This window comes from Hippocampus guttulatus, chromosome 6 (assembly GCF_054856545.1).
Source record: "Hippocampus guttulatus isolate MCC_2025c chromosome 6, RoL_Hgut_1.0, whole genome shotgun sequence".
Taxonomy (NCBI): Eukaryota; Metazoa; Chordata; class Actinopteri; order Syngnathiformes; family Syngnathidae; genus Hippocampus; species Hippocampus guttulatus.
The window spans coordinates 2,729,233-2,742,341 of NC_141266.1; positions in this window are offsets into that span (position 1 = coordinate 2,729,233).

Consider the following 13,109-nt stretch of genomic DNA (forward strand, 5'->3'; position numbering starts at 1 on the left):
AGTATCATCAAGCGACACAGTCTCGTGAAATTGTTCTGTTACTGGACACAGTATGGCAATGGAAAGAACCCATAGTTCATTCATTCAAGTGGGGAAGAAATCCATGGAAAGAAACTCACCCAAACACAAACAGTTATGTTAGGCCTTGGTCCTTCTCAGCAGGCTCACCTGTGCAGAAAAGACAGGTGTGAGTCTGTTGGTAGCAAGGAGCCACTTCACCCTGCAGTGATACGGGTGATAGATTACACAGAGTACGGGAGGAGAAAACATTTGAACATACATCACGCATAGTATACCGCGGCAACAACGAACTAACATACTCACACCCTCATGGATAAGACATTCCAGTCAGCTAAACAGCCATGATAGCATTTGGCAAGATGTTCCCACTAATGGTCTCACTTGCCACAACATTAGCTACACCTGCGCAATCTGAGATTCAACACAAGATCATATTAAAAATGGAATTCGGGAGAGCATAGACCAGCAGCAAGGTCGAAAGATGATAATCTGAATAACAGAAATGACTCCTGGCAAAGAACAATTGAAATGCAAATTGTATTCATATTGCTACATATAGACAAGAGGAAGTTGAGAAATCAAATGAAGCCGCTGTGCCAAGTGTCAAGGATGGTTATGAAATAAGCAAGCACTTCAGGTTGCATAAACAGACATTAGAGTGGAATATCATTCGCAAAGTGAAGTGAAGTGCTTCGATGGCGGGTCTATATGGGTGCTGGATAGTGTGGCGTTGTACCATCTACATTCCAGGGTAGGGATAACAACAATTACCATATTTGATTATACATCCATCCCTCCATTTTCTAATCCATTTATCCTCACGAGGGTCGAGAGGCGTGCCGGAACATTTCCCAGCTGTCTTCTGGCTGTCGGTGGGGGACACCCTGAACCGGTTACCAGCCAATCACAGGGCACACAGAGACAGACAACCATCCACGCTCACACCTAGGGACAACTTGGAGTGTTCCTTTAACCTGCCATGCATGTTTTTGGAATGTAGGAGGAAACCGGAGTCCCCGGCAAAATCCCAGGCAGGCACGGGGAGAACATGCAAAGTCCACACAGGAAGGCCCGAACCAGAATTGAACCCTGCCCCTCCGCACAGTGAGGCAGATGTGCTAAGCAGTCGCCCACCGCGCAGTCTTTGATCATACAACAGGGGAAAAATAACAGAAACACCTCTGAGAAGGATGTTGTCATTCATGGATTCAACTTCAACTTTATGTTTTGGTGAGCTTTCAGTTTTCCAATTACATGAAATGAATGAGTGTGATTTAATACCAGGATAAGGGTGTCAATTTTTGCCCTGTGCAGAGTAGTGATTGTACGCCCAGTTATTAATATAAAATGCTGTCATCGTGCCCATTTTCTCATTGGTGTTTTAAATCTGGTCAAATTAGTTGTTGTTTATGATCCCATTGGGGTAAAAGGAAATGTCACAATGGCCATTTTGCCCATGTGTGCAATTTGCAGTTACATTAAGTACATTTTGGTCCTGAATGGAGAGCAGCGCTGTAGCAAACAAGTGGAAAAATGTATCGGTTTATTTAAAGCAGAGCATCAGTGGCTGTCGCTTCCTGCGATAACACACAGCATGGGGACATACAGTTGGAGTCAGAAATGGCCACTGAGAGCAAACATTGAGGAGATGAAAGAAGGAAAAGGAAGTTGGGTGACAGTACGTTCAGTAACCCTCTTGTCTTCCGAGGCTAACAACCTTCTTCGCCACTTCCAGGCGAGTGCCTGAAAGAGGATGTTGTATGTTTAGGGCTGCTCTGCACTCGCTCAAGTGCAACTCTATCACTTCAAAAGCATGGCCTCTCAACTGTTTGTTTACAAGCTGCACAACACTGATTATAAATGGTCTGTAGCCTGGACTACAGCATATACAACTCAAGAGCAGGACAAGCACTGCAACGGCTTTCTCTTGCTCAAGTTTGACATCTAGTGGCACTGCAGTCAGTGGTTTACTGCAATCAAGTCCTGCTAGTTTGTGTGTGCGTGTGTGGATGGATAGGTCCTGACTATTACCAGGACGTCTTTCAAGAGTTTCTTTTCCTTTTTAGTCGGAACATACTGCAGTTTGAGTTTCACACAACTGAGAGGGGTGAGCCTCTTTCTGTGAGTTGGTTCCCATAATTTTTCACCTGTGCCCGTAATTTTTCCTCCGAGACATGGTGAGAACAATTCTTACCTTCCCTGGATGTGCAAGAGGCTGCGCTGTGGAGAGTTTCCCGAAGGCACTCGGATGAGATGAGGTTAAGATAAGCAAGGCGAGAAAGCGAAGGCGACCTGTGGGTGTCCAAAATCCCCGGGCGATAGAGAAGTGCAGTGCACCAGCGCCAAACGCTACTCACAAAATTGTCGGGATTTTAGACTTCTGGGTGAAAATTCAGGATGAACATAAATGCTCTCTATAACCTCACAGGGTCACTTAATCTGACGTTCTTTTAACGTTTTGTCCAGCTGTTTGTTGCTTACATACGTTTTGCACGCCACGGTATTCTCGAGCAAGAAGCTGAATGACAAAAATTCTAAACAAGTGGTTGAGCCATGAATCAACCAATACATTTCCTGTTTCTATTAAACATTGTGTTGATCATATTTTGACATCAAGAGATGAAGACAACATTGAACTAATTCACAGTGTGGTCAGGCTTCAAACAGGAACTTCTCAGATAGAAACAGACACTAAATCGTTAACATTAAACTCTCTTGCGCTGCTCTATTTCCGTGTTCAACTGCGTAACCCAACCGCCTTCAGTTTGAACTCTGCGTTGTAAGCATCTCTCTAGCAAGGAGCCATTTTGGGGTCGACATATTACCGTAATAACCATACACAAGGCGCATCGGATTTTAAGAGGCGCTGTGAGCTTTTAAGAAAAAGGAAGGCTTTTAGGTGCGCCTTTTAGTGCTGAAAATACGGTATGTGCATGTGTGAGTAGCAACAAGCATCCATCTAACATTGAGCCTAAGAAGGTCATCAATCTGCGTCACTTTCATGACTTCATGTGTAGCTTTGTGGAGCCGAAAGGAATACATCGGGTCCTTGATTTATGAGTTCCATTTTGGCACGACGGCGGCAGCGCAAATGTATATTATGTCAGAATGCTCTTAAATCATAAATTACAGTAAGTATATCTTCATCTATTAAAAAATTCGAACTCTTCATTCATAACCTCGTGATGTCAATATAATACAGTATTTGTATGAACCATGACTGCCAGCCATGAAGGCCATCAATATAAAACAATCAAAAACAGTAGGGTGGTAACTGGGCATGCCTTTCCATGTTGTGTTTAGCAATGTCGCTGCATTAATATATTAAATGGCTTTTCTAACCTTAAAATGTCAAAATTAATTCGTGAAGTCACCCACGGTGCCTTAAAATAATCTTGAGTAGCGCGAGTCTGCTATGTGGGAAGCTTCTAAATTGACCAAAGTCGTTTCCCAGCTGTCGACGATGCCGTCACACCAGGAGCGGCGGGCAGCGAAGCCAGAGCTGTTCGGCCGACTCTTTTCCCTCGCCGCGCAGTCGGCAACGCTCATCCTCTCATTTCCCCAGCAGATATTGCCATCGTATCAAGTCGAGGTGGTCCTTCTTCGACAGTGAGGATTCTTTGGCGGGGTTGGGTTCTGTCACGTAGCGAGGTGGTGGTGGACCTCAAAAAGCAGGCAGGTGTATTTGAAGAAGTGTATTGATAAAACACAGAGAAAACTAAATCCAAAAACAAACAGTCCAAAGTAGCAAACAAAAATAACAAGTGAAGCTAAAACAGAACCGTGACCGAAACAAACCTGACAGCAGTAAAGGAACAGCAAACAAACGAACATGACAGTAGCAAACAGCAACAATGACCCGACAATGAGTGGTCGGGCTGGGAGTCCTTTTAAAGCACTAATTACCTAATGGCCAACAGGTGTGCATCTGCAGGGGGAGCCCTACAGTGCCACCTGTTGGTCCCAAACTGAATCATGACAGTACCCCTCCCTCAAGGGACGGATCCCAGACGTCCCAAAGTTGTCCAGAAGGCTTGCCTCGCCTGGGAACGGGAACTAAAAGCGACGGCGACCTTCGCCTCGCCGGAGAACAGGAACAAAAGCAAGGGCGACCTTCGCCTCGCCGGAGAACAGGAACAAAAGCGATGGTGACCTTCACCTCGCCAGGGAACAGGAACAAAAGCGACGGCAATCCTTCGCCTCGCCGGAGAGCAGGAACAAAAGCGACGGCAATCCTTTGGCTGGGCGTGGCCTGACGTGGACGGAGCTCGACGTAATGGGGGACATGGGACAGCCGGATGTGAACAGGGGCTCGGCCTGACGTGGGCGTGGCACGGCTCGTCGTCGACGTGAATGTGACTCAGCTCGAACAGACACGTGACGAGCCTCGGCTCAACGTGGACACGGACGGGGCTCTGCCCACCGTAGACGCGGCTTGACGAGACGAAAACAGGACAGCCGCATCACCAGCGCTGCCTGAAAGGGAAAAGGGTGTCGGCCGCAGACGCGCTCCGCCAGGCACATGGTGGAATAGGGACCAGTCCTTAGTACCTGCGGGGTCCAGGTGGTCAAGTCATTCTGTCCTGTAGCAAGGTGGTGGTGGACCCCAAAGAGCAGGCAGGAGGGAGGAGCAGGGTGTATTTGAAGAAGTGTATTGATAAAACACAGAGAAAACTAAATCCAAAAACAAACAGTCCAAAGTAGCAAACAAAAATAACAAGTGAAGCTAAAACAGAACCGTGACCTAAACATGACCGAAACAAACCTGACAGCAGTAAGGAACAGCAAACAAACGAACATGACAGTCGCAAACAGCAACAATGACCCGACAATGAGTGGTCGGGCTGGGAGTCCTTTTAAAGCACTAATTACCTAATTACCAACAGGTGTGCAGCTGCAGGGTGAGCCCTACAGTGCCACCTGTTGGTCCCAAACCGAATCATGACAGGTTCGGGGTGTAGTGAGGGAATTAAGATGGGGGTGAAGATGTTGCGGGGGAATGCAGCCTCTGCGTATTATGGCGCTCTGGGTGGAGGTTGGTTGAAGGAGGGTTGAGCAGAGCTTTGCTTGCTTGACTATAAGTCATTGCCAAGAAGGTTGCAATGGCCCAGCACCCAGATTACCTTTGGAAACCAAGGCCGCAAGGGATGACTGGACAGCGAGGATCTTGGGGTCAGACGGATTGAGGATTGAAATTGCATCAGCTAAGGACCTATAATCTGTTATGATGGATGCGGAGGACCAGTCTTTGTGTTGCTGCAACATGAGCATTACAGATTTCTCCGAGTTGAAGGAACTGCATGCCAGCTGTGATTAGTAATGTCAGCTTGACAAATCACCATGCCGGCACCCCCATTTTGGGTTCCATTGAGAGTCGATCCATCAGTATAGATATAGAAGTCTGTCGGACTGTTCTTGTTGATGGTGTTCTGCGCTGCAGCCAGCTGGACGTCAGGAGGGGCGGATTGACAGATGGGAGTAAACAGGACATTTGGCCGGGTTTGAAGGGGTCAGGTTAAGAGTGGATGTGGACAATGAGCACAGGGGACAGGTAAGAGGTTGGAGCTGAGATCAAATAGGGGTTGTAAAATCGTGCTAATCTGAGTGTTTAAGGCGCTTGTGCACAGGTTTGTGGAATAAAATGAGCCCGACGTCATCAGTGCTGAGGTGGGCACAGTCATAAGCCTTATGGAGCGGCAGATTTTTAAAACGGGAGGAAAAGGTAGAGGCTGGCTTTGCAGTTGTAACACTGCAAAGTTCCCCTTTATTAAGAGTGTCGTCTGGAGGTGACATCTGAGTCAGCACCATCAAGAAGACTTGCACGCAGATGGGAGTTCAAATCAGGAGGCTCAAAGTTATCTGTGCGTTCTTCTAGAGCAAGAGATTAAGAAGGGTTGGAAATGAGCTTGAGGGCGGAGGTGAAGAGGAGGCTGTGTGTACTCGTGGAGCGGGGGGGGGTTGATGGGGCATTTAATTGATCAATGTAAGACAGAATCTCAAGTTATGTCTAACATTTGACAATTAGGAGGCTAGGCATAAGATCACATTAATTGATGAATCCTACCCATCCATCCATCCATCTTCTACCGCTTATCCGGGGCCGGGTCGCGGGGGCAACAGCTTTAGCAGGGAAGCCCAGACTTCCCTCTCCCAACTACTTCTTCCAGCTCTCCCTGGGGGATCCCGAGGCGTTCCCAGGCCAGCTGGGTGACATAGTCTCTCCAGCGTGTCCTGGGTCTTCCTCGGGGTCTCCTCCCGGTGGGACATGCCCGGAACACCTCACCAGGGAGGCGTTCAGGAGGCATCCGAATCAGGTGCCCAAGCCACCTCATCTGGCTCCTCTCGATGTGGAGGAGAAGCGGCTCGACTCTGAGTCCCTCCCGGATGACCGAGCTTCTCACCTTTCTCTAAGGGAGAGCCCGGACACCCTGCGGAGAAAACTCATTTCGGCCGCTTGTATCCGGGATCTCGTTCTTTCAGTCACGACCCATAGCTCGTGACCATAGATGAGGGTTGGAACGTAGATCGACCGGTAAATTGAGAGCTTTGCCCTTTGGCTCAGCTCCTTCTTTACCACGACAGACCGATACAATGTCCGCATCACAGCAGACGCTGCACCGATCCGCCTGTCGATCTCTCGCTCCCTCCTGCCCTCACTTGTGAACAAGACCCCAAGATACTTAAACTCCTCCACTTGGGGCAAGAACTCCTCCCCGACCCGGAGGGGGCACTCCACCCTTTTCCGACTGAGGACCATGGTTTCAGATTTGGAGGTGCTGGTTTTCATCCCAACCGCTTCACACTTGGCTGCGAAACGCTCCAGTGAGAGTTGGAGAGCCCTGCTTGAAGGAGCCAACAGGACCACATCATCTGCAAAAAGCAGAGATGCAATACTGAGGCCACCAAAACGGACCCCCTCAACGCTTTGGCTGCGCCTAGAAATTCTGTCCATAAAGGTTATGAACAGAATCGGCGACAAAGGGCAGCCTTGGCGGAGTTCTACCCTCACTGGAAACGATTCCGACTTACTGCCGGCAATGCGAACCAAACTCTGACATCGGTGGTATAGTGACCGAACAGCCCGTATCAGGGGGTTCGGTACCCCACACCCACGAAGCACCCCCCACAGAACTCCCCGAGGGACACGGTCAAACGCCTTCTCCAAGTCCACAAAACACATGTAGACTGGTTGGGCGAATTCCCACATACCCTCGAGGACCCTGCTAAGGGTGTAGAGCTGGTCCACTGTTCCACCGCCGGGACGAAAACCACACTGCTCCTCCTCAATCTGAGGCTTGACTTCCTGATGGACCCTCCTCTCCAGCACCCCTGAATAGACCTTACCAGGGAGGCTGAGGAGTGTGATCCCCCTTTTTAAAAAGAGGGACTACCACCCCGGTCTGCCAATCCAGAGGCACTCTCCCCGTTGACCACGCGATGTTACAGAGGCGTGTCAACCAGGACAGCCCCACAACATCCAGAGCCTTGAGGAACTCCGGGCGGATCTCACAACCCCTGGGGCCTTGCCACCGAGGAGCTTTTTAACCACATCGTTGACTTCAACCACAGAGATAGGAGAGCCCACCTCAGGGTCCTCAGACTCTGCTTCCTCCAAGGAAGGCGTGTTGGTGGAGTTGAGGAGGTCTTCGAAGTACTCTGCCCACCGGTTCACAACGTCCCGAGTCGAAGTCAGCAGCGCCCCATCCCCACTGTACATAGTGTTAGTGGTGCACTGCTTCCCCCTCCTGAGACGTCGGATGGTGGACCAGAATTTCCTCGAAGCCGTCCGGAAGTCGGCTTCCATGGCCTCACCGAACTCTTCCCACGCTCGGGTTTTTGCCTCGGCGACCACCGAAGCTGCGTTCCGCTTGGCCAGTCGATACCCGTCAGCTGCCTCTGGGGTCCCACAGGCCATAAAGGCTCGATAGGACTCCTTCAGCTTGACAGCATCCCTTACTGCTGGTGTCCACCAGCGAGTACGGGGGTTGCCGCCACGACAGGCACCAACCACCTTACGGCCACAACTCAGATTGGCCGCCTCAACAATAGAGGCACGGAACATGGTCCACTCGGACTCAATGTCCCCCGTCTCCCCCGGAACATGGGAAAATCTCTGTCGGAGGTGGGAGTTGAAACTCCTTCTGACAGGGGATTCCGCCAGACGCTCCCATCAAACCCTCACAATACGTTTGGGTCTGCCAGGACGGACCGGCATCTTCCCCCACTATCGGAGCCTACTCACCACCAGGTGGTGATCAGTTGACAGCTCCGCCCCTCTCTTCACCCGAGTGTCCAAAACATGCGGCCGTAAATTTTAGTATTGTTGTTTATTGAACATAAAACATATACAGTAATAATTTGACATTAAATAAGGTAGATAAAGTAGTAAAAAGAAAGAAATCAGTGTTCATTCAACACAGTTATTATGTTCAAGGGAGTAGGAAGAAGTAAAAAACGTATCTAGTCCTACCCCGTTATGTGTTTATATCTAATAAATCATTTTTATATCAATCAGAAAAGAAAAAAAGTAAGAAGAAAGAAGTCTCCACCGTGATATTTTTACAACTTTTGGTTTGTGTCGGGATTATATAAATCCACACCCTGGCACTCTTGTGTCAATTTTCTCTTGTATTCATAATGGATATTTCAATACCTTTCTCTATTTATCAACTTAGTTCTGATTTATCATTATATTTAATGTTTAGAATTTATCATTTTAACTCTGATTGATGTAGGTTGTTTGTACTATTTTTTTGAATTTGTTTTTGAACTCAGCAAGCGATTTACTCATTTTCAGGTCCGTTTCGAAATTATTCCACAGATTAACACCTTTGATAGATACACTTCTTTGCTTGATGTTTGTTCTTGTTTTGAGTTTTTTGAATAAGTTGGTACCTCTTAAATCATAGCTGCTTTCTCGAATTTCGAAAAACTTCTGAATGTTTTGGCAGAGCAGGTTATTGTGTGCTTTGCACATTAATTGGGCGATTTTAAAGTCAACCAGGTCATAAAATTTCATCGTATTTAATTTGATAAATAGTGGATTTGTGGGTTCCGTATATTTTGATCTATTAATAATTCGAATTGCTTTTTTTTGTAGTTTTAGAATAGGGAGTGTGTTTGTTTTGCAGGCATTTCCCCATATTTCTACACAGTAGGTCATATATGGTAATAATAATGAAGTGTATAATGTGTACAAAGATCTCTTATTTAGCACTTCCTTGGTTTTGTAGAGGATCCCTACGGTTTTGGCTATTTTTCTTTTTACGTTATCGATATGTGGCTTCCAACATAGTTTTGAGTCTATTACTATTCCGTGAAACTTGGTTTCATACGCTCTTTCTATCTCAATTGAGTTTACCATAATTTTAGCTTGGTGTTTGATTGGTCTTGTGCCAAAAACAATTAACTTCGATTTTTTCAGGTTAAGTGACAATTTATTTCTGTCGAACCAGTTTTTTAATTTGTTTAATTCGTTTTCTACGGTTGTCAGGAGCTGTTTCTGATTTATTCCAGAACAGTAGAAAGTTGTATCATCAGCAAATAGGACACATTTAAATTGTTTTGAGACCTTGCAGATATCATTTATATAAAAGATGAATAGTTTTGGACCAAGCACTGACCCCTGAGGAACTCCATGAGTGATTTTCAGTTGATTTGTTTTTTTATTGTTGAGCTGCACGTACTGATATCTGTTTTCTAAATAACTTTTTATCCATTTATAAGCTACACCTCTAATGCCATATCTTTCTAGTTTTTTCAATAATATACTGTGATCTATTGTGTCACAAGCTTTTTTTTAGATCTAGGAAAACCCCAACAGTAAATTCTTTGTCTATATTAGTGGCTATTGCTTCCACAAACTCCATAACTGCCTGCCATTGAGGTGGTCCGTTTTTCCCTGAAGCCATATTGATTCTCACTTAACAGCGCATGCTTTTGTATAAAGCTATCAAGTCTGCGAGAAAATAGTTTTTCTAATATGTTTGAAAATTGTGGTAGTAGTGATATTGGTGTATAATTTGTAAACAGATGTCTTTCTCCACTTTTATAGATTGGAATAACTTTAGCAATTTTCATTTTTGATGGAAAGGTACCAGCTTTGAATGACAGGTTGCATATGTGCGTGAAAGGTCGCACTACATATTCTATAATCTGCTTTATTATTGTCATATCAATATTAAAGCAATCAGTTGACTTTTTATTTTTAAGTTTTTATAATATTTGATACTTCTTCTTGTTTTACAGCAGTAAGGAACATCGTGGAGGAGTTTTTTTCTACGTATCTATCTATTTCAAACAAGTTTGTTGGATCAGGAATTTGTTTTGCTAGGTTACTGCCGATGTTGACAAAATACTCATTAAATTCAGTTGCTATTTCTGCAGTTTTTTCCAAAATAGTATTTTTTCCTTTGATAAAATACTCTGGATAATCCATTTTTTTAGGACTATTTCTGATTACTTGGTTAAGTATTTTCCATATTTCTTGTGTGTTACTTTTATTCTGCTCTAATAGTGCATGATAAGGGCGGCCCGGTAGTCCAGTGGTTAGCACGTCGGCTTCACAGTGCAGAGGTACCAGGTTCGATTCCAGCTCCGGCCTCCCTGTGTGGAGTTTGCATGTTCTCGCCGGGCCTGCGTGGGTTTTCTCCGGGTGCTCCGGTTTCCTCCCACATTCCAAAAACATGCATGGCAGGTTGATTGGACGCTCTAAATTGTCCCTAGGTGTGAGTGTGGGCGTGGATGGTTGTTCGTCTCTGTGTGCCCTGCGATTGGCTGGCAACTGATTCAGGGTGTCCCCCGCCTACTGCCCGAAGTCGGCTGGGATAGGCTCCAGCACCCCCCGCGACCCTAGTGAGGATCAAGCGGTTCGGAAAATGGATGGATGGATGGATGATAATGATCTCTTTCTTTCTGGTTCTTATAATATTTACTAGTTTATTTTTATAGGTCTTATATATTTTTTCTGCTTCTTCAGTTCTCAATTTTAAAAACAATTTATATAAATTGTTTTTCTTTTTACATACGTTTTCTATGCCTTTCGTTATCCATGGCTTACTTGGGTCTTTATACTTTTTGGAGACTTTAGTTAATGGAAAATGTTTATCACATAAGGAGATTATGGTAGACTGAAATACTTCAAACGTTGTATTTGGGTCTTCGTTTGAGTAGACCTCGGTCCAGTTTTGTTTTTCTAGGTCTTGCTTAAAAGCATCGATGGAGCGTTGGGTTCTTAGTCTTATTTCTGTTATGTGAGTTGTTGACTTAGCTTTTCTATCAAAATAATTATGAAAAACCGCAAAGACAGGTAGGTGGTCACTTATGTCATTAATGAGAAGTCCACTTTCCATTTTATGATCAATCTTATTTATAAATATGTTATCTATTAATGTGGCAGTGTCAACTGTTATTCTGCTAGGTTTCAGGATTACTGGGAAAAAGCTGTTGCTGTACATAGTATTTATGAAGTCAGTTGTTTTTTTGTGTGCATTTGGGTTTAATAAGTCAATGTTAAAGTCACCACATATTATTCGTGTTTTCTTATCGTTGTAGTAACTGAGCATATCTGTTAGTTTTTTATTGAATGTGTCAATACATGATCCTGGTGTCCTATAGATGCAACTTATGATGATATTTGATGCCTTTTTATTATGTATTTCAATGGTTAGACATTCCATTAGGTTTTCTATTGTGTCCGATGATACAGCCACAAAGTCGATCATCGAACTGCGGCCGAGGGTGTCCTGGTGCCAAGTGCACATATGGACATCCTTATGTTTGAACAAGGTGTTCGTTATGGACAATCCGTGACAAGCACAGAAGTCCAATAACAAAACACCACTCGAGTTCTGATCGGGGGGGCCGTTCCTCCCAATCACGCCCCTCCAGGTCTCATTGTCATTGCCCACGTGAGCATTGAAGTCCCCCAGCAGAACAAGGGAGTCCCCAGCAGGAGTACTCTCCAGCACACCCTCCAAGGACTCCAAAAAGGGTGGGTATGCTGAGCTGCTGTTTGGTGCATATGCACAAACAACAGTCAGGACCCATCCCCCCACCCGAAGGAGGAGGGAGGCAACCCTCTCGTCAACTGGTGTGAACCCCAATGTACAGGTACTGAGCCGGGGGGCAATGAATATGCCCACACCTGCTCTGCGCCTCTCACCGTGAGCAACTCCAGAGTGGAAGAGAGTCCAACCCCTCTCGAGAGAACTGGTACCAGAACCCAGGCTATGTGTGGAGGCAAGTCCGACTATATCCAGTCGGAACTTCTCTGCCTCACACACCAGCTCGGGCTCCCTCCCTGCCAGAGAGGTGACATTCCATGTCCCAAGAGCTAGCTTCTGCAGCCGAGGATCGGACCGCCAGGGCCCCCGCCTTTGGCTGCCGCCCAGCTCACATTGCACCCGACCCCTCCCATGGGTGGTGAGACCAGGAGAAGGGGGACCCACGTTGCCTCTTCGGGCTGAGCCCGGCCGGGCCCCATGGGTGCCACCAGGCGCTCGCCAACGAGCCCCACCTCCAGGTGATGAATCCTACTAGACTGCAAATCTGCTCGTGTTAATTCAACACCATAGGGCAGGGTTAGGGATGAATCCTACTCGACTGCAAATCTGCTAGTGTTAATTCAACACCGTAGGGCAGGGTTAGGGAACTCCGGATCCTTGAGTGCCATATCCTGCCTGTTTTAGATTCCTCCCTACTCCAACACTCCTGATTCAATTGATCATGATTGTTTCAGGCTTCTACAGAGATTGCTGATGAGCTGATCGTTTGAATCAGGTGTGTTGAAGTAAGAAGAGATCTAAAACAGGCAGGATATGGCTGTCGGGTAACCGGAGTTCCCTACCCCTGCCGGTGGGCAAGGGTGTCCAAACTCGGCCCACAACACACCTGATTCAAATAATCAGGATGGTTCTAATGCTGCTTCAGAGCTGGATGGAAAAGAGGCAGGACAGCGGCCCCCCATGCATACCTGCCGCAGGGCGTTAATTTTAGGCCTAGCAAAACGTCTATATGTATCCACACTACCTGGTGTTTAAGTACATTTATCCATCCATCCATTTTCCGAACCGCTTGATCCTCACTAG